Below are 20,405 nucleotides of genomic sequence, written 5' to 3'. Positions count from 1 at the left end.
GATTGAATGGAGTCAGAGCTCCATCTTTTTTTATTTGTTTTTAGCTGTTCTTATTTAACTTATTTTAAGCTCATTTATTGTTTTGGATTGTGTGAGTCTCTTTTTTGACATATGTCAATGGTTCTGATCTTGTTTTTGATGTTTCTGATGTGGTGTGATGTCTGTCCTCTGTGCTCTAGCTGCAAAAGCAATTTCCCTCCAGGAACAATAAAGAATTTGATTGAAAGTAGACAAACGGCACAAGGACATCATTCTGCAGACTCCGACACTTAACAGCATTTATTGTTGTATGAGAAAGTAAGATTAAATCGGCATATAATCGGCAAAACAACGGCAGATATTTGCCATTTTGAAAATTTACAGATTTTTACCGATTTAATCAGCCTGCCGATTAATCGGTCGGGGCCTAATTTAGAGTAATTAATTTGTAATGTTTCTTGAATGCATTAACGATGATAATTACAGAGGGAGACTATATTCAAATTCATGCAAAGAGAAAATACTTGCCTCTAATGTGTAATAATGGCTTATATGGATTGATTTGGACAATGTGTAATTATTATCATAATGCATTTAAGATATATTACAAATTAATTCAAATATTGTCTTTTTAATTACTTTCAGATTTTATAGGCATTATTTAAGAAAAACCAATCAAATAAAGACAATTCTGGTTTGGGGACATCATGGACAATAAGAACAGTAAGTCTGCTGCTATAACAGCAGATAATTCTGTATTGTGTACCAGATGGCAGAAAGGTGAGCAGGTTGTGGTTGGGATGGAGTTTAGCCCTTGAGTATCCTTTTGGTTCTGTGGGAACACATCGCCTCACTCATATCCACTCATATCACTAATGCTGGATAGATGGGCACTGATGTTCTGAGCAGTTCAATCACCTTCTGCTGTGCCTCCCTGCCTGTGCTTCTGTGAAACATTGCCAGCAGTAAGCCTGATTTGTTTCCTGTTTGTTCAAACAGAATTTCAATGTGCAGCCAATGTGTGCTTTGGTGGTCTCAGGATTGGAGCTCTGCTTTTTGCAGATGATGTGGTTCAGTTGAATTCATTGGGCCGTGCGAAGCAGTTGGGATAAGAATTAGCACCATGGTCCTCAGCCGGAAAAGGGTGGAGTGTCCTCTCAGGGTCAGGAATGAGGTCCTGCCCTGAGTCGAGGAGTTCAAGTATTTCTTCTTCTTGTTTACGAATGAGGGAAGGATGGAGCGGGAGATTAGTGCTGTGCCTGCAGTGATGCAGACTCTGCATCAGTGTGTTGTGGTGAAGAAGGAGCTGAGCCACAAGGCGAAGGACTCCATTTACGGGTCAATCTATGTTCCTACCCTCATGCAGCACGTAATTTACATCTATATGTTGTTCTAAATCATCTCTACCATGTTCTAGATCATAATTCAGAATTCATATCATCATCTCACCAACTGTCTCCATGGTGATAAAATCTGTCATTAAACCACCAGATGTGCCGACTGAAATTAAACAGTCAACATTGATGAAGAAACTCTGATAAAACGTATGACCTGGATAAAAACACATTTTTCCTTTTATCATTGAAGTGTGTTTGTGTAGCAGTGATAAAAGTTCTACAGCAGCATCACCCAAACTGTTGAAGAAAATGATCATTGGCTGATTGTTTTACTAGTTTTTCTTCACATTTTTACATTGTATGATCACTTTAGTTGTAATAATCAGATAAATATTTCATAAAATCAAGACCTAAAAAAACTGTCATCTGTGCCCCCTTTTCTTGGTCAGTGCTCCTGCCTGACCCCACATCAAAACTTTTCTAGACCCGCCCCTGCATAGCTGAAGCAAAGCCCTGTTTACCACCAGCCAACTACTGTCTTTGAGAAGGTCCTATCAAAAACAAGACTTTGGGGTAAATATGTGAACCATGAACTGCTAGTTTCCTTCTTCTCAGCTGAACGATAAACAAACACAACAAGAGAGAAAAACCGATCAGCTGATCACTGACAGAAAAAAATAATAATACAGGAAAAGTGCCATATGTCTTGCATTTGTCAAGTTTATGAAAGGCTGCAGGTCTCTGACAAAATATTGCAAAAGGTTTTCCAGCTGCGGCTGGAGATGAAGAAAACAGAGCTGCTGCTACTGTACGCCGTTATTTAGTTCTGGCTGCTTTAGCACGCCCTTGCCAAGTCTTTAGATTGTTTTTAGTGACATTTAGTTACGTACCTTGGAAGGCTAGCTGCATGCTTTAGTTCAATATGCCATTTCAGGTTTGCTGTTGACGTTTTTTTTTTTTTCTTTTTTTTTTTTAACTTGTCCAGCATCATAGCAGCAAAATAATAATCTGGTTGCTGTATCGTGCTGAACAAATTTGCTCTGCCAAGGGAAGGCCTATGGGTAAGGCTCCTCTTGATAATGTGATTAATTTATTTATTTACTTTGAATCACGGAATCTATGTAATCTTGCTGGACCTGACCGGAGGGGACAGAAAAAAATGGAAAATAGCAAAAAGAATAAAAAGGGAAAGAAGAAAGGAGACAAAAAGATCACAGACAGAAGGAAACGACCCTTCAATCCACACCATCACCAGACAACAAGCTGTTACACCTGTACATGAACACACCAGAAAGATTCCTACAACTTTACAAAAAACAAAAACAGAAACAAACACATAAAAAACAAAACAAAACAAAAGAAAACAGAGCTGCTAGTCATTAAGAGTTTTTAAATAATAACCTAATCAAAAAGACATATTATGAAAGTAGCATAACAGCGACCAGATACTAACTCACAGGAAAAATAAAAAGAAGGATTATCTCTTAGTATAAAAACCCACTGGACAACTCAATGTCAGCATGCAGAGCATGAGGAAGAGGAGTGATCAGTGATGAAGAGTGGTGAGTGAGATCGTGCAAATGCGACCACGCCTCCACGGAGGCCAGAGGCAGACCAGGGCAGCCCAGAGACCCGGGCCCTCAGCAGCAGCCCTGGAGCACTAACCCAAGCTACCCCACCACTAAGACGACTCCAGCCCCACCCAAAGGGCGGCAGAGGAGAGCCCCAGCAAGAGCCCCCCATGATCTTGGGGCACAGGTTCCAGTGGGCCAAGATCGGCAGCCGCCGGCCCCGCCAGGGACCGGCTACCCAGGGCAGGCCAAGCGAAGGGCCCAGGGCCCCATGAGCCCAGAAGCAGCCGCCCCACCCCCCAAAGGCAGAGGGCCCGCAACATGTTTAGGAGGACCAGGCCCCCCCCACACAACCACCCCGCGTAGGCTAGCACACACCCCGATGTTCCAGCCCCACCCCCCCAAAAAAAGGCCAGATTTGTCCCTCCTGGATCATCACTGACCTTTTCAAAAAGTGATTTTAAGTGATTATACGAAGATGCAGTAGTGATCATTGAGACTGAGGTGTTGCTGCTGCCTTCATTTGATTCGGCCTCCATGTTTCGCAATTTGATGATGAATGCGCGGTGCCACTCTATTGTGGTTGGTGTTGCCAGATTTGGTGTTTTTAACCTATATATTAAGACCTGTTTACAATGTGTTTTATCTGGGATTTTTCCTGGACGGCTTCATGGAAATCTCACACTCTGTTGAACAGAGTTTAACTGTGAGAGGAAGCCGTTCGCAAATGCCAGAATGAGCACGCTCACAGTAACGTTCATCAGGCAGCAATACAGTACGTTCAGTTCACGTTCACCCAAAATATGAATGAGTTCATGAACTCAGGGGATTTTAACTCGTTCAGGCATTATATATATTTATATATATATATATATATATATATATAAATTTGACATTTTTAATACATTTTATGAGGGGCCTACACACAAAGAGTTGCTTAAATCTACTTTCTTGCCCATTCTGCAGATGGCACTGAGGATGGCTGCTGCATCTCAAGCTCTCTCCACTAACGTTTTTTTTTTTTTTTTTTCTTATTTAGTCTCATATTATTCTTTTTTTTTTTTAGTTATGCAACCTGCTAAAGTGAGCACTATCATACAATATGATAGAGATAATTACTATGCATCAGGTCACCACCACCACCACTACCAGCTTACAGCAGGGAATCTCCATGGCGGCGCCTACCTGGAAAAGAGGGTCATGAGCTGGAGTCCTGGTCTGGGTGAGGAAATAGGGGATCAGCCTCCTCTACTGAATATTCTTCTAGCAAATGTTCAGTCATTAGACAACAAGCTGGATGAACTTCGGAGCAGGATGGCGTTTCAACGGGAAATTAACATCTATAACGTTTTTGCTTTAACTGAAACTTGGCTTGACCACTCAATCCCGGACTAGGCCATTGTTCCTGAGAGACTCTAGGTTTGTTGCTGGACCGGACTATACATTCAGGAAAGAGCAAAGGAGGTGGTGTCTGTTTCATGCTGAACAACAAATGGTGCTCAGATGTGGGATTTATTTCTACGGCCTGTACTCCGGACCTGGAGCACCTCATGATCAGGTTCCAGCCTTATTATCTTCCACGTGAGTTCACATCAGTTGTCATGACAGTAGTGTATGTTCTGCAGCACGCTGATACCAACAAGGCCATGGAAGAACTATTTGAAGTTATGAACAGGGCAGAGACTTGATGGCCACCAACACATCAGCTGGGGACGCGTGGCAAGAACACACTCGATCATGTTTACACCCCTTACGCAAAGATGTATAAGGCCCTCCCTCGCTCTCCTTTTGGGAAATCTGATCACGCCTCAGTTCTGCTGCTGCCTTCCTATGAAAAGAAATTGCAGTGTCAAGGACCATTCAACAGTGGTCCGTCTAATCGAGTTGCAGCATTGAAGCCTGTACCATCAGGCTCAGGGACAGCTTCATACCGCAGGCCATAAGACTTCTAAATGCTGTCAGCAACAATGTTACGACCCCTTCTGTAAACTATGGGAAACGGGGTCGATAACAAAACAAACCCAACCCATGGAATGATATATATAACAATAATTTATTAAACAAAACCAGGGCTACTAACAAAAGGTGTCCTATTTCAGGTAATATATCATGTCCAGTATAGTAAAAAGAGAAAGAGAAACAAAAGGTGTCCTTAATTAGGTAACAATTAACAATTACAATTAACACTATATAAAAATAAACAGTACCTTGTACTTATTCACAAAACAAAGTCCTACTATTATGACTACAAATCAAATCTTTCTATACAAACAAACCAAAGACTAAACGCCTCCTAATGAGAACGTAACTCAGAAGTCTCTACAAAACAAAATACGTCTCCTATTAAGAAAACCAAAACTCTATACAAACAAACTCAAATCACTACTCAAAATGAGTGTCTCTTCTCAGTTATTAAACCACTAGCACAACCGTGCAAACAACAAAAAGGGAATCTCAAGCTTACAAAACCACAAAGGCTATTTACAAACCACAACCAGTGTCTATCTCAATCCCAAATTGGCAAACTGTGAGTCTATGGAACATAGCTGCATCAAACGATTGCAGTTCCTCCTTCTTAAGGACCTGGAGTCTTTCTGATTGCTCCCTTTCGGCGGAAGCCCGGAGCTGGCAGCGTCCAATCACGGAGGTGGCCGACAAGGTTGGTCCCGATGTAGGTAGAGCTGAACTGGCAGGGACCAATCCCAGTGGTAAAAGAGGAGGGTGGTTCCAGCCGGATCTGCAGCCAATCACTATGTTGCGACCAAGCAGCAGAATTTACATACACATTCGCAGGCTGTAGGTCTGGGATGTGACACCCCCACCCTTAACACTTACGTCCACCATCAGGCTTCCAAGTGTTTCCTTTTGGGTAAACACAACAAAGGAACGTTATCACGCATTCTTACATCGTACATCATACATTTTTCAGATTTCAACTTCCATACGAGAAAGAGCATCTGCACAAACGTTATCCACAACTCTCTTGTGGTGTATCTCCAAGTGATACTCCTGTACTGTAAGTGCCCAACGCATTAGCCGCTGATTCTGATTGTACATTCCTCCTAAGAATGTGAACTTGTTATGATCAGTGTATACTAATGTAGGCACAGACGAAGAACCCACGTATACATCAAAATGCTGTAAAGCTATCAGCAGCGACAGGGTCTCCTTTTCTATTGTTGAATAATGCAACTGGTGCCGGCTGAACTTCCTGGAAAAGCAACACACGGGGGGTTCAGTCGCGTCATCATCAGGTTGTAGGAGCACGGCTCCCACTCCTACTGCACTGGCGTCAATTTCAAGTTTGAATGGTTTTAATAACTTGGGTGCAGCTAACACTGGCACATGTTTAAGGAGAGCTTTGGCACTGTCGAAAGTATGTTGGCATTCTTGAGTCCACTTAAAGTAATTTTTCGGACTGATCAAAGTTGTTAGGGGTGTGACAACTGTGGCAAAAATTGTGGCAGAAGTTGCGATAGTACCCTGTCAAACTGAGAAAGTGGCGCAGAGCTTTTCTGTTTTCCGGAACAGGGAACAGAGTCATTACTTCAACTTTAGCCTCAAGAGGGCACACTACTCCTTGTCCTACTTGTTTTCCTAAATAGGAGACAGTGGACCACCTGAACCCACATTTGGCGAGGTTCAGTGTCAATGATGCTTGAGCTAAGCGTAAGAATACGTCCTCAACACAGACAGGTGGTCTTCCAAAGTTTCTATGTAAATCACAATGTCATCTAAATAGGCCGTACAGTAAGACAGGCCTGCAAACAGAGCATTTACTAACCTCTGAAAGGTTGCAGGTGCATTGCACATTCGTGGAGATGCTGTAATGCGGAGGGTGGCTTAGCTAGCGTTTCCGAGATTGACAACTGAGGCGTTAGCTTTGCAGCTAAAGTGTCCGACCATTCCTTCTCAACTGGAGAAACACTTTATATTCATTTTAGCATTGTTAGGAGAGCCTGGGATCTAAGAATTTCACTGCCAATTATTGCTGATGTAATTGTTTTGCAATTACAATAAATTCATTCATTCATTCTGATCCTTGGTTTGGTTACTTATTTTGGTGACCATGTCTACATGACAAAATGCATTGAGTTGATTCCATGCGATTAGCAGATTCTGTTAAAAAGCCATTTAACAGGTGAACCTAATAAAGTGGCTGGGGGGAGTGTATATCATCCTAGATGATATAAAATTGTAAGGGATCTCACATAAAGCTCACACTAAAGATAATAAGGTAGCTCTGTACTTTTGTTTTTATAAAGGCTATACAGAAAGCACAATTTGAAAAAGATGTGCATACTTCTGTATGACTGTTACTTTTTGGAAAATGATATATTTCTTTGTAGTTGTTTTTCTAAATAAATATTACATGATTGTTCATGATTTCCCTCCACCACATTCATGGCTCCTAAAAGGTAAACCTGTCCATCCAGCATCTGTACAGCACCAATAATTTATGGTAAATGGTCTGAATTTATATAGCGCTTTTACTGTACCTGGAATGATACCCAAAGCGCTTTACATCATACATCACATTCACCCATTCACACACTAATGGCGGAAGCTGCCATCGCTAACCACGACTCATCAGGAGCAATTTGTGGTTCGGTGTCTTGCTCATGGACACCTCGATATGAGCTCAACGGGCCGAGTATCAAACCGGCAACCCTCAGGCTACAACACAACCACTTTATCCACTGAACCACGCCGCCCCCAATGATTTAATGTAACCCACACTTAGAGAAGATATCCCCTTGTTCTTGACAATTGCTACATATCTGAACCTGTTGTCTTATGACCAGCAAATTTTACAGCTGTGTCACAAGAAAACATAAGTTAATAATGAAAATGATATAAAATAAATGCATTAAAATGGGCTACTGTCTTACATCAGTATCCTGCTAGTTTCCCCCTTCTCAACATGATGAAGAATAACCAAACAACAAAAGAGACGTCCTGGGACAGACAAGCCGATCTGCTGATCACTGACAGTCCTGTCATGATTCAGGGAGCACAAGAACACAGAGCGACTGGAGCAGCAACATTTCCTCAAAAGTCAAAAAAAAAAAAACAGCAAAAAAAGTGTGTGTGTTGGACCCTGTTACTATGAAAAGTGTGGGTGTCAAAACACCCACAACCCCCGTGGGTGCGATGCCCATGCTTGATGATAACAAAAGACAGATTGCTTCTGTCAGACAGATACTTCTGATCTGCACTACGGAGCACACCACACACAAACAATTCTTCAGTATATCAGGTTCTTCACACTCAATGTTCCAAATCTTGCATAGTCAAACAAGACTTCAATGTAAAGAAGCAAGTAACAACGGCAGTTATTTTCGGCCTCCTCCAATTCGAAAAACACACACAAAAAAGGAAAAATGACTATGGAAAAATTTTCTGCAAACAAGTAGTGATGGGAATAATAACATCACATTAATAACAACTCTCTTGCTTGTGTTAACGGTGCTTTATTAATGTCAGCCAAAGAACTGATAAAACAGCATGAGCCTGCTTGGCAGGCAGGGTCCTAGTCAAAATCTGTCGAACGTCATGTGATGTCATCCATTAGCGACATTGTAGTCTTTACACTCAACAGTCCACATAACAAGCTTTATTAATAACAGCATTACTAATGGCATTCCTTTTTTCAGTAAGAATAATCTAATTAATTACTCTTCCCATCATTATAACACTGTTACCGTTATTGGCGAAAGTGCAGCACATTACTAGAAATGAAGCTGTTTTTTTCATCTGACCACTTAGCTCTGAGTCAGCTTGCATCTTGATTGGCGTTTGTTCCAGTACAGTGACGTTACACACTTTGCGTGCTTGGCACCACCCACACTACAGGATTTCTAGTCACTTCCAATCTCTCCTTCCAAACCCCTCCGAGCGAATCGGACTGGACAAAATCACTCTTAACACACCCCACACCACAGGAAAATCGGTCACGATATTGTTTGCAAACATCCAACCATCGGGCCTTTGCTGGCTTTTATCATAAGGGGGAAATCGGGACAAAAATCAGTCCAATTATCCTGTAGTGTGTACCCACCTTAACACTGCAAACAGCATCATGTCTCTGCACAATAAGACACAACTTGCAATCTTTTTTTTTTGTTTTTGTTTTTTTTTTTTGTTTGTTTTTTAAGTCAGTGTAATCTGGTGGGCCAGTTTTGGCCTGCAAACCACCAGTTGCTGAACAATGATCTATTTTGTTCACAGCCTAGATTAATGTCCAATACATATAGCTATTTTTGCACAGTTATGCATCAGCAAACATTATCCTTGATATACAGGTCATTATTCATGAGTAGTGTGACATAACACGTTCATGTAGCAACATGGTTTAATCTGATGTGTCCTGCTGTCGTCTAACTTATTCTCATTGGCATCTGTTGTTCTCGTACACTGACAGCTGAAACATTTAATGTCAGAGGATTTAATTACTGTGACCTTTTCTGAAAACTACATTCTCTCTCCAGACAGTCAGATAAATAAAATGCAGAGCTAAGATATCATTACACACTTTTAATGGATGCACTTGGAAATTCATTGCTGTATTAAGAGCACTTGCATGACTAATGTAATGAAAGAGGCTTGATTTAGCTGTGAATTGTAGTGAGACTGCAGTTACAGGGGTCACGTTGGTGTTAGAGGTGCTGGTGGCAGAGATATTAACATGCGTGTACTGTCATCTGTTGTCTGGCCAGAGCCCACTAGAATCACCATGAGGCCCACTAACATGGAGATTATTGTTGGCGAGAGCATCGTGATACCATGCCAGATTGCCCGCGATCCAGCTCTGGATGTCTCTTTCACATGGGCTTTCAACGGCCAGCTCATCGACTTCCAGCAAGACAGCGATCATTTTGAAAGAGTGGGCGGGGTAAGTGATCTTAAGCATTTAACTCAGATATTTTCAGCTGGTGTGGGATTAAGTGGGACAAGCTGTGTGGTCTGTAAGGGCATGCTCCACTGCCCTGCTAAGGACCTCTTATAGAGAAATTCATGCCAACAGTTGTTCATTTGAAAGTTTCTCTGGATTAGTGGTGAACAAATTTTCAAAAGACAGTGATATCAAATGAGAACTGATTACATTCAGTCATTCATAGATTTTAAAACGTTGGTAAACGCCTCTATCAGGCCCATAAGTTTGGATCCTTACCTTTTGTACTAACTACATGAGCTGCCATGTGTTATACCTCTAATAGTACATTGGTGAAATACAATTTTAATCTCGCTAGGGCTCCTCATTAATGAAGTCTTTATACTTTTCATCCTTCCAACTTTTAATTCTTGTGCCTCAAGGGAGCACATTTTCTTATTATCTTACACCAGTGTAATTGAATTTGCATACCTATTTATGAATCGCGAGTCCCAGAATAATTAAGTAATGAGCTGAGTGGCATTCACCAAGGGCAGCCCTGACACCAGTAAATATTCATTTGAAATCCCTACAACTTGAAATAATGACTGCTGAATATCTGTTTCTTTTGAAGAAATGCAAACCTAATTGTTCAGAGCTTGTCAGTTTGAATTTATTACTCTCACTCTTTTTGCTATATGTGGTTCCATTTATCCCCCAACACTTGCAGAATGATTAGTGCCAGTCTTGTGTTAAAGGTTGATTTCATATTAGAATACCTTTGCAGTGTTGTGGACATGTCAAACTTAAATCTTCATGAATGCAAAAGACAATTACTGGTGACACTGGAAACCACAATGGCATTTAACAAGATATAGTTTTCACAGAATTAGTTTCTCCCTGTCCAGTGAGATTACCAGCCCTCTGCTCAACAGCTTCTGATGAATGAATTAACATAATAAAGCAAATCTGCCTCATCACTTCCTTTCTGCATAGACAGGAGGCCTTACAACTCGTTGCATGCTCTCAGGTTGTCCAGGTGGTGGCTGACATTGAAAACCAAATCAGACATGGAGAGTAAAATAAACCGTCATGGGAAGGAGATGGAAGGAAGGAAAAAGGAGACACAAACTGTAGATAGAAGTTTTTTTTTGTCCCGTGGCTGCCTAGGAATGCCATTTGACTTAAAGAAATGGATCCATAGGCATTCTCTCCCTGTTGCAGCACAATAGAGTTATGATTACTTGCCACTAGGTGACGAAATCTGCTGTGACTGCAGCGAGTCTTACCTGGCTTGCCCCTGGGTGACTTGTTCTTAATGTAGCATACCTCTTTTCACAGGCTCACATTCTTTGTGACAGGGTACTTCAAGAGGTGACTTTTAGAGGGTGAATACCATCAGCAGTCAAATGAGAACACAATGGAGCTGTTTGGATGAAATCTGTTCAAAAGAGATCATTAAAAAACTTTTAGCCTGAACAGAAATGTGTTTTTTAACAGATAATGGTGGTGAGAGGCCGGTTTTATTATCATTGTGAACCCAATTAGACAATTTTAATTAAATAGATCCTGTTAGAATATCAAAAAATATTAAGGTTCAGATTCAGATTCCTTTATTGTCATTCAACATAACATCATAGATGCACTGTAGAACGAGATTACGATGCATTTTTGGCCACAACAAAACAGTTTGGATAAGCACTGAGAATAAAAAATAAGAATTATAAGAGTAAAGAAAATATATATATATATGAAATATTTGAGTTTCTCTGAGGAATCTATGGTTGTTCCTGCTTAATATAAGATTTCAGCTGCTTCATGAAAAGGAGGTAGACCTGGACTGCAGCCAGACCAGTCAGCACATACACCCTGTGTGTATGTTGTTCTAAGTCAAGCAGAGGAAGGTCTGACATTGTCCTGCTGAAATAACCACAGACATCCAGTCACCCATGAAATGGACACTGATGTCCCCGTACCATCACAGATGATGACAAGACCCATAGCCACTGTCGTTCTGTCCAACTAAGATGGAGACCTGAGCAGTGTTTCTGTAGTTTAATAAAAAGGCTTCCTTCTTGTTAAAGACAGTTCCAGGTTAAATTTCTGTTTGCAGAAGTAGGCCATGTTATGTGAATATGGTTTTTCAAGGTACTCCAGAATCCATGGGGTTATAATGATAACAGTGATGTGATGGTTTCTAATGCACATCCAACAGTGGCTTCTGTCCTTGGCCTTTACACAAGGAGATTTACACAGACTCAGAATCTTTTCATTACAGATCTAATGATGTTAAAGATAAAAACATTTTTTGGAATCTTGCATTGAAAAGTTTTTTTTTAAACTTGCTGATGATTACAGAGTACAGTGTTTTGTTCTTAATCTGTCCATCCATAAAGCCACACAAGTGAGTTATGGTAAATCCTTCTAAATGCGGCACTCCATGAAGTCAGCTTTTTTGGCATTTTGGATACTCTGAGCTCTCTCCAGTCAGTAAAAGTCACTACCATGTTGACTATTGTCTTACGTCTTGCTTTTTCCCCTTTTCTTGTTCTTTTCCTCCCTTCCTCAGGTAATGCCCTCTTGCTTTTCTTTAATGAATCATCCCCAGTGCATTTTCAAAATGGCCACTATATTAATATACATTTGGTAGTGTGTGACACTTTGCCGAAAAGTGAAATGATGCAGTAAAATAACGCAGTACTTAAAAAAAAGAAAAAAAATGCAGTTTCTCTGTGAAATGCGGTTTCTGAGCCTTAGGACACTGCTGGGCAATGTTAGCTCCACTAAATGTCCATGGGGAATGTCGCTGTGCCATCAAAATGAGTCAGATACATGGATTTTTAAGGTCAGATAGTTACATAGTGCTACTTTCAATGTAAAGATTACATTTCTGATGGATGCTTTTTTTCATACCTAATCCTGAAACCCTCACCTGTCACCAATTACTGTTGAATCTGTTGAATCTGTTGACTGTAACTTGTATATTTTATAGACTTTTCTGTTTTTGCCTCCCACAGCGTTTTTTCGCTACGACATTGAAAATTTGTTTCTTTTGAATTGTGACTGAAGGTTAAAACCAACTATTTACACTTTGCATTTTTTTAAACAATTTTTTTCTCTTTCAGTGGTAACTTCTGTTAGTGACCATGAATACAGATAAATCATAGTGCACCAAATGCAAATAAAAGACAGAAAATTAAACAGCTGATTCCTGTGTCATATAACATTTTTTTCTATAGCCCTTCCATGACTTTAGTGTTTAAACAAATTTAGTAAATAACAAACAACTAATATTTGCTGTGATGTTTGCCCACTGACCAACACAGTCATGCAGCTCTTGTAAGATATTTTTCTTCACACTAGGATTTTACAAACATTTTATAATTATTTTTTATGTAATTAGAGTATAATAATGATAATCTTGCCAATTAGCTAAACTGTATTTGTTTTGTGTGTCTTGTGCTTAACTGGTAGCTGAGGGGCTGGCTGGTTGGGTATTGCCTAAAGGACAACAAAAGCTTTATTTGTGCAGAGTGCGTCGGCCATGTCATTGTAGAGATGCAGAAATCAGTGGCCTGGAGACTTGTTTTGATGGAAAGCATTTAAACATTCAAAACATCCCAGTGCCAAAAGCTCCCTGATGAAATAACTCTACATATCTTACTTAACCTTATTTATCCATTTCCTTTAGATCATATCTGGGGATCTGATGATTCGCAACATTCAGCTGAACCATGGTGGGAAGTATGTGTGTGTTATCGACACAGATGTGGAGAGCCTGTCCACCTCTGCCATTTTGGTTGTCAAAGGTAAGAAAACCGATTGATTTCAGCTTGTCTTTGTGTGCCAGTATATGAATAACTCAGCTTATTTAGTGCAGGATAAAAGGAAAAGTGGAGAAGTGCTCATAGAGAAAGACGTTTGACAGAAAGGTGTGAGATATCCCTCAGGCCTACAGAAATACTGTACATGAAAGCAAAAATGGATGTTGCCTCAGTCGGCGTTATGTCAGCTTCTATTGATATCGTAGATACGTGGATGCTGCTGAAATGTAAAAGGACACAGTCAGCTGTGTCATGGGTTCAGACGTGCTAACACAGCTGGTGCTGGATGCATCTAGCATAGTGTGCAGGCTTAAGAAGAGAGTCTCTTCCTGCCATCTATAACTGGATGTATTGCTTGTCACCAGTTAAATCACATGCTGGTGCCAGTTTTTTTTAGGATAAAACAGGTCAATGACGACACACGAAACAGAATGTATCCATGGATGGTGTTAATTTTCCATGCTTGGGCTGTGATGTTGGTGTTCTCTGGGAGTCAGTCCTTTGGCCATATTTTAACCCTTCATCAGAAATTTGCCAAATTCATGTCAAAAAACATTTACACATTACTACGTTTTAGATCATGTAGTCATTTATACCAAGAAAAAATAACATCCAAAAAGCTGCTGGTATCCTTACAGCTGCATTATCATCTGTGCACAGCTGGCTCACAGATTTCTGTCTCCTGCTTAACACCAAAAAACTGTATATATATTTTCCTTTATTCTTTGATCTTTACATACATCTAGTACGGTCTGATGAGCTGGTCTCTTTCCTGTCCCACAACCATCAAACCTATAAAAGGACTACAAAAAAGCACTAAGTGTTTTTAATAAATATTCTCTTTCTTTTCATCACTGCCATATTGTGGCAAAGCACAAGTTCATGATTGATTTTAACAATCTGAATTGTCTTGCAACTGCAACCGTCTCTATACTCACTTATCACCATAGAAATTATGTTTGGATATGGGTGAATGTATGTCTATATACTGTATATGTCAGTGGCATTTGCAAGATTTGTGTGTGTGTGTGTGTGTGTGTGTGTGTGCGTGTGTGTGTGTGTGTGTGTGTTTGATTTTAATTTTTAAATTGATTATATTGTATTTTATCTGTCTGTTGTATTTTTTAAAACCTTATTTTTAACTTCATCCAAGAAGAAGGGTTAGATGGAAATTATTCTTGGCTAAAATCTAGGCTGTTTACATAAAATGTTTACATGTAACGCTGATTAACATTCACACTCCATTCCAAATAAACTAAGCCAAATGGGTTAGGGTTTGGGTTCAGATGCCAGTCTAGTGTTTGTGGCTGCAGAAGTCAGAACCATATGCCCTTTTTCACAAGCTGACACAATTTTCTAAGGTTTAAAGAAACATCTGTGACATGATTTGGTCAAAATAACTCAGAGAGACTGCAGCAGTTTATTTTTCTTCCAATAATTTGTGCCTCTATTCAAGTGGCTTATTTTGGACGTGGAGTGACCCATTACTCCACTCTGGCCCTGTCTTTCTCAGGGCCTGTTTCTTTATACTTAATAACCATTGGAGCATGTTATTACAGTATGAAAAAGCATACAATACATAGCCAGAGAGCTCAGACCACACATCAAACTGACAGAAATATCTGACAAATTCATTCTCAAAGACTTACATTTTCCTCTTTTATTTCTAGTCTCATTGGGAGTTGTGATGATCAGCAGCTGGTTGGTTAATGACATCGCCAACAACTCACATTGTAATTCCTCCAGCACATATTGGCATCATAAACTCTGGACTTTCTTTGATCCTTTATGTTTTGTTGGGGGTTTTAGCATTTAACTTTAAGAAATGTTGCCAGTATGGCCTGATGTTGGTTTTTGTAACAGCTCTTACTGGTGCTATACTGATGCTTGATGATTGATTGAACCAAGGATAAAATTTGATGTTAACAGCAAAGCAAAAAGCAAGATTAAATGTTAGTGCCAGGTGGGCTGGTTTGAGTATTTCAGAAACTGGTGATGAACTGGGATTTTCACACACAACCATCCCCAGGGTTTACAGATAATGGTCTGAAAAGACCAAAATTTCTTGTTGATGTCAGAGGTCAGAGGAGAATGAGCAGACTGGTTGGAGATGGTAGAAAGGCAACAGGAATTAAGTAAGCACTGGTTCCAACCAAAATCTGCAGAACAGCATCTCTGAACACACAACACGTCCAACCTTGAAGCAGATGGACTACAGCAGCAGAAGACACACCGGGTGCCTCCTGTCAGCTAAGAACAGGAAACTGAGGCTACAATTCACACACACTCACCAACACTGGACAATAGAAGATGGAGAAACGTTGCTGGTCTGAGGAGTCTCCATTTCAGCTCCACATTTAGTCAGAATTTGGTGAAAACAACATTTAAGCATGTATCCATCCTGCCTTGGATCAACAGCTGACTGTGATTAATGGTGTGAGAATGTTTTCTTAATGGATTAGATTTCTATGGTGTTTTCAAAGGCACCCCAAGAACTTTACAATATATCAATTATTCACACTCTGTGTAGACGTCAAATCTGCCGCATCTGTGTGATGCTTGTATGTATGGACCTGATCAACTGGCTGGTGAATGTCTATTCTTGATAACATCAGATTTTTCCATTATATGCCCCCCATAGTATTAAACTATGGTTTAATGATACCTGTATCACACATAGTTGTAGAACCATTAGTATAATTTTCTCCTTTTGGGAGAGTAATTGATGCATTTTTTAAGATTTGTCTTTTATAAAATGGTTTTGTTTGTTTGTTATGTCTTGTTTTTGTTGAATCTTGACTGTAATAAATCATAAATGGAAATATCTCAGGTGATTACGTTGGAAACTTGACTGTCCCGGATGCGATAAAAAAAAGGTGTTTATCAGAGAAAAAAGCTTTAATGACTAATTTCCACATTCGTGTTGAATATCTTCAAAAGCATCCAAATAAAAACACTGAAGTAGCAGAGCAAACAATAACAAGGAACCCTAGAACACATGTAACACCTCCTTAACTTTCTAATAAAATATCCCATCTAGTTTATCTCTCCTCTGTCAGTGACCCTGTGTTCACCCAGCACTTATAATCCTGCACATCACACACTCAGTGTGAACATGCCACAGATCCATTTCATAATTAAGGTGAGAATTGTGGCCTTGATATGTAAAAGGTGAAGAAGTCTTTATGATTTGAAGTGGCGGGGCGTTTTAGAGTAGGTGATCACCTCTGGTTCACCCTCCTTATCTTCTGATTGATGCAGGTCCTCCGGGCCCACCGGACAAAGTGTCAGTGGAGGAAATCACAGACAGCACAGCACAGCTATCCTGGACTCCTGGAAGGGATAACGGCAGCCCCATCACCGGCTATATCATCCAGGGTCGAACTCCTTTCACTGTGGGCTGGCAGGCTATTGACACGGGTATCCCAAAAATGGCCTCATTGTAGTATTATTAATTATTTATTCATCATTTAATTTGTTGCACAACTTCCAGTTTTAAAACAAAATCTGATTTATCTTTGCAGTGCCGGAAGTGATCAACGGTAATTTGCTGACAGCCACGGTGGTGGGACTCAATGCCTGGGTGGAGTATGAGTTCAGGGTGGTAGCCCGCAATGCTGTCGGTCTCGGAGAGCCAAGCCCAAATTCTGCCAAGACCAGGACGGAAGATACCAGTATGTCAAACTCAACACGACATTACTTCACTCACTGGGAATTTAGGACATATATTTTTAGACAGAACACTGTTGTACACTAACATTTTTTTAATATTCTTGTCAGTTTGTGTGGTACCAAATAGTGCCAAACCATGAATTGTCTGATACTGAGCTAAAGGAAAGGAACATTTTAGTTCCTTATTGGAATATATTCAAATGCTGAACATAAGTTGTTATGAAATAATTAAGGGATAATGACCGATGAAGTGTCCATTGTTGTTGTGACGCGTTGTCAAGGTAACTGGCTCTGACACAGAACCTGCAGCTCGGTCGGCCGCAGCTGTTGTATTAGACCTGATCAGTGGAGAGAAGTGAGATGATTACTTAACTACGTGACACAAACATTTCAGAGGGCGGGTGAAGCTCTTACAGCTTGTGTGTGTCCAGAGGATAATGCAAAATATCTTTTCAAACAAAGTTTCCTAAATCGGTTTTATTGCAAGTAATATTATCCATCAGGGGCAATTCTAGGATCAGAGGTTTAGGGGTGCTGAGCTACCCGGCCAGGCAAGAGAAATTTCAATGTTTTATATATTTTAACACCATTTCCTTCCCACATTTGTGAAAGAAAAGCTAAACACTTTTTGGTAAAGGCTGTGACTGAACCCTTAAATCTGATGAAGGTTATTAATATGCTGAAACACAGCAAAGAGGAATAGATTGGAATCATAACAGAAACATGTAATTCTAATTTCTGGGGGAAAACAACTCATTTTGATGCAGTAGCTCCTCAACATACACATAAACAGTATGTATGTTTCTGAAGTAAATCAGTAAGTACCAATGGGTACCAAAAATACCAAAAATAGACCTTGGGTTTATTTTTTGGACTTTTATTTGAAATACATTGCACAACATGTAAAACACATTAACACAAATTTACTTTTTCAATCTATGTATTATATAATACATAAATAAAAATACACTTAAAAAAAAGAAAAGCGCTTAAAATCTACAAAATAATAATACTAATACTAATAATAATACTGATACTAATAATATATAATAATATACCTAATACTAATGATAACATAATAATATATATATATATATATATGTGTGTGTGTGTATATGTTACAATGTATGTCATCTTTGTTTGTACTTTAACCTGTCGCCTCATTGGCAAATCTGTCGACTACTTTTTGGTGTTCAGCTCTTCTTACCTGCTTCTTCCTGACCTTGCACTCTCTCCTCTCCTTCCCCTTTTTCATCTTTCCCTCTTTGGACTGACAATCAAATAGACTTTGTTTAACTAGATGACAAAAATTACATAAATATGTAAAAATACTATTGAGAATACTAATAAATAAAGTCCTCTCTGCTCTTCTCTCTCTCCTTGTACCATCAACCAAAAGGCAAAATAACTGAACGGTGTGTTTTATATCTAATAAGAGATTTAAACAATGATACATTGATCCAACGTACAACATCATATTACTTATTCTTGCTAGAACGACCATTTGATCTTACACTCTACCTGCTTTTTATGTCCATCATGAGGCTGTCTGTCTGTCTGTCTGTACACATAAATACCAAAACAAGAGTTATAATGTTAATGGGCATCCTGTCAGTTAGCTTGTCAGTAGCACCTTGGCTTCAGTATTAAACAAATGCACATGACATAAGAGCTAGCTTTATTCCGGTTCTAGCAGAGGACAGTGGTACTGACCACATGTACGTTTGTAGCTAGAAAAAACGTTGCTAACTCCTACAGCAAAACATGAGGACTGCTAATGATAATGTGTTGGTATTGAGTGGTAGAAGTTAGAATTGTGCCACATATCCTGGTTAAGCCAGTACTGACACCACTGATGCATATTAGGCCATCAGGAAAGCAGCATCTCTCTGAGCAGAGAGGCTCAGCCGAGGTGGGGACAACAGGGGGATCAAAGTATTTTTGAGGCAGAGAGACGTGTATTTTTCTTGTTAAAAATATTATGTCTCAACCAGCACGGTATGGTTTTTATACATTTCTAGTTTGTTAAAAAAAACAACAAACAAACCTAAATAAAAAAAAGATCTCTCAAATTTTAGTGGTGCCGGGATACAATTTAGGGGTGCTTCGCACCCCCAAAATGGGCTAGAATCATCTATGCTATCCACATTCACTTTGATCATAAAATGTGTATCAGGCAAGTAAGTCTGTCCTCATATCACTTTTAGAATATTGTCCACCATTTACCCTGTATCAAGCAGGAACCAGTAAGGATAATCAAGACAGACAGACAGGCGACTAACTATTTAAAATTAATGCTACATGCCGTTGATCGTGGAAAATAAAGACAATAGGTAGGAAGTGGCAGTTGAAGGACAGAGGATTTAACGTTTGTGGACCCCGACTACTGCTGGTTGGGACGTTACGGGACGGACAAATGTTGCTCCATTCTTGTCTATCTACATATAATAATATAAATAACATATTGTTACGACCCAATATAAGGGGTATGTTTGGGTGTCACAAAAAGCACGGTAGGACAGTGAATGACAACCTGTAAAACAAAAGATGAGCTGGGGTTAGCGGACCTGCAGAAAAGAAACAACAAAAAACCCTATACCAACAACACACACCGAGTGCAAACGGAACACACAACCGCAACTCGGTGGTGAACTAAAACCAAACAAAAGCAACAGGCCCATAACTAAAGTGACCACTGTCAACAACACAATAAACTCTAACCTAGCCCAGCACTAACCCAACTACACAGAATAAAATACCAACACGAACTGAACTCCGAAAGCACCCACAAGTGACACAGAGGTTGTTGCGACACCCGCACACACCCAGTGCACAACATGAGGGGGAGAGTGGCCTGAGCCATGCTGGCTTCTCCCCCTCCAGACCTGCCTCGGCTGCAGCCTATTCAGCCTCAGCTTTCCCTGTGGGCTGCAGCCTGACTGGCCCAGAGGGGTGCCCAGTCAAAACGGGGCGGTGGGCAGGATCGCTGGCCTTAGCCACTCCGGGCAGCTCTCTGCAGTCCCTAATCAGCAGTCATAAACAGCCACAGCTGCCTGCAACAAGCAGGGACGTAACACATATGTTCTGAGTTACTGTTGCCACGGTTACCAACTAGGGTTTAGGCCAGCGCAATAACTTACAACAATGG

The 20,405-nt window shown here is 40.1% G+C and overlaps 1 pseudogene; it reads left to right on the top strand.

Moving 5' to 3' along the window:
• The window catches only part of LOC121637466, a 79,621-nt pseudogene that overhangs the window by 46,636 nt on the left and 12,580 nt on the right, over positions 1 to 20,405 (top strand).

This window comes from Melanotaenia boesemani, chromosome 3 (genome assembly GCF_017639745.1).
Source record: "Melanotaenia boesemani isolate fMelBoe1 chromosome 3, fMelBoe1.pri, whole genome shotgun sequence".
Classification (NCBI taxonomy): domain Eukaryota; kingdom Metazoa; phylum Chordata; class Actinopteri; order Atheriniformes; family Melanotaeniidae; genus Melanotaenia; species Melanotaenia boesemani.
Note: the sequence above shows the minus strand (reverse complement) of the source record. Positions and strands in the feature narration are given on the sequence as shown.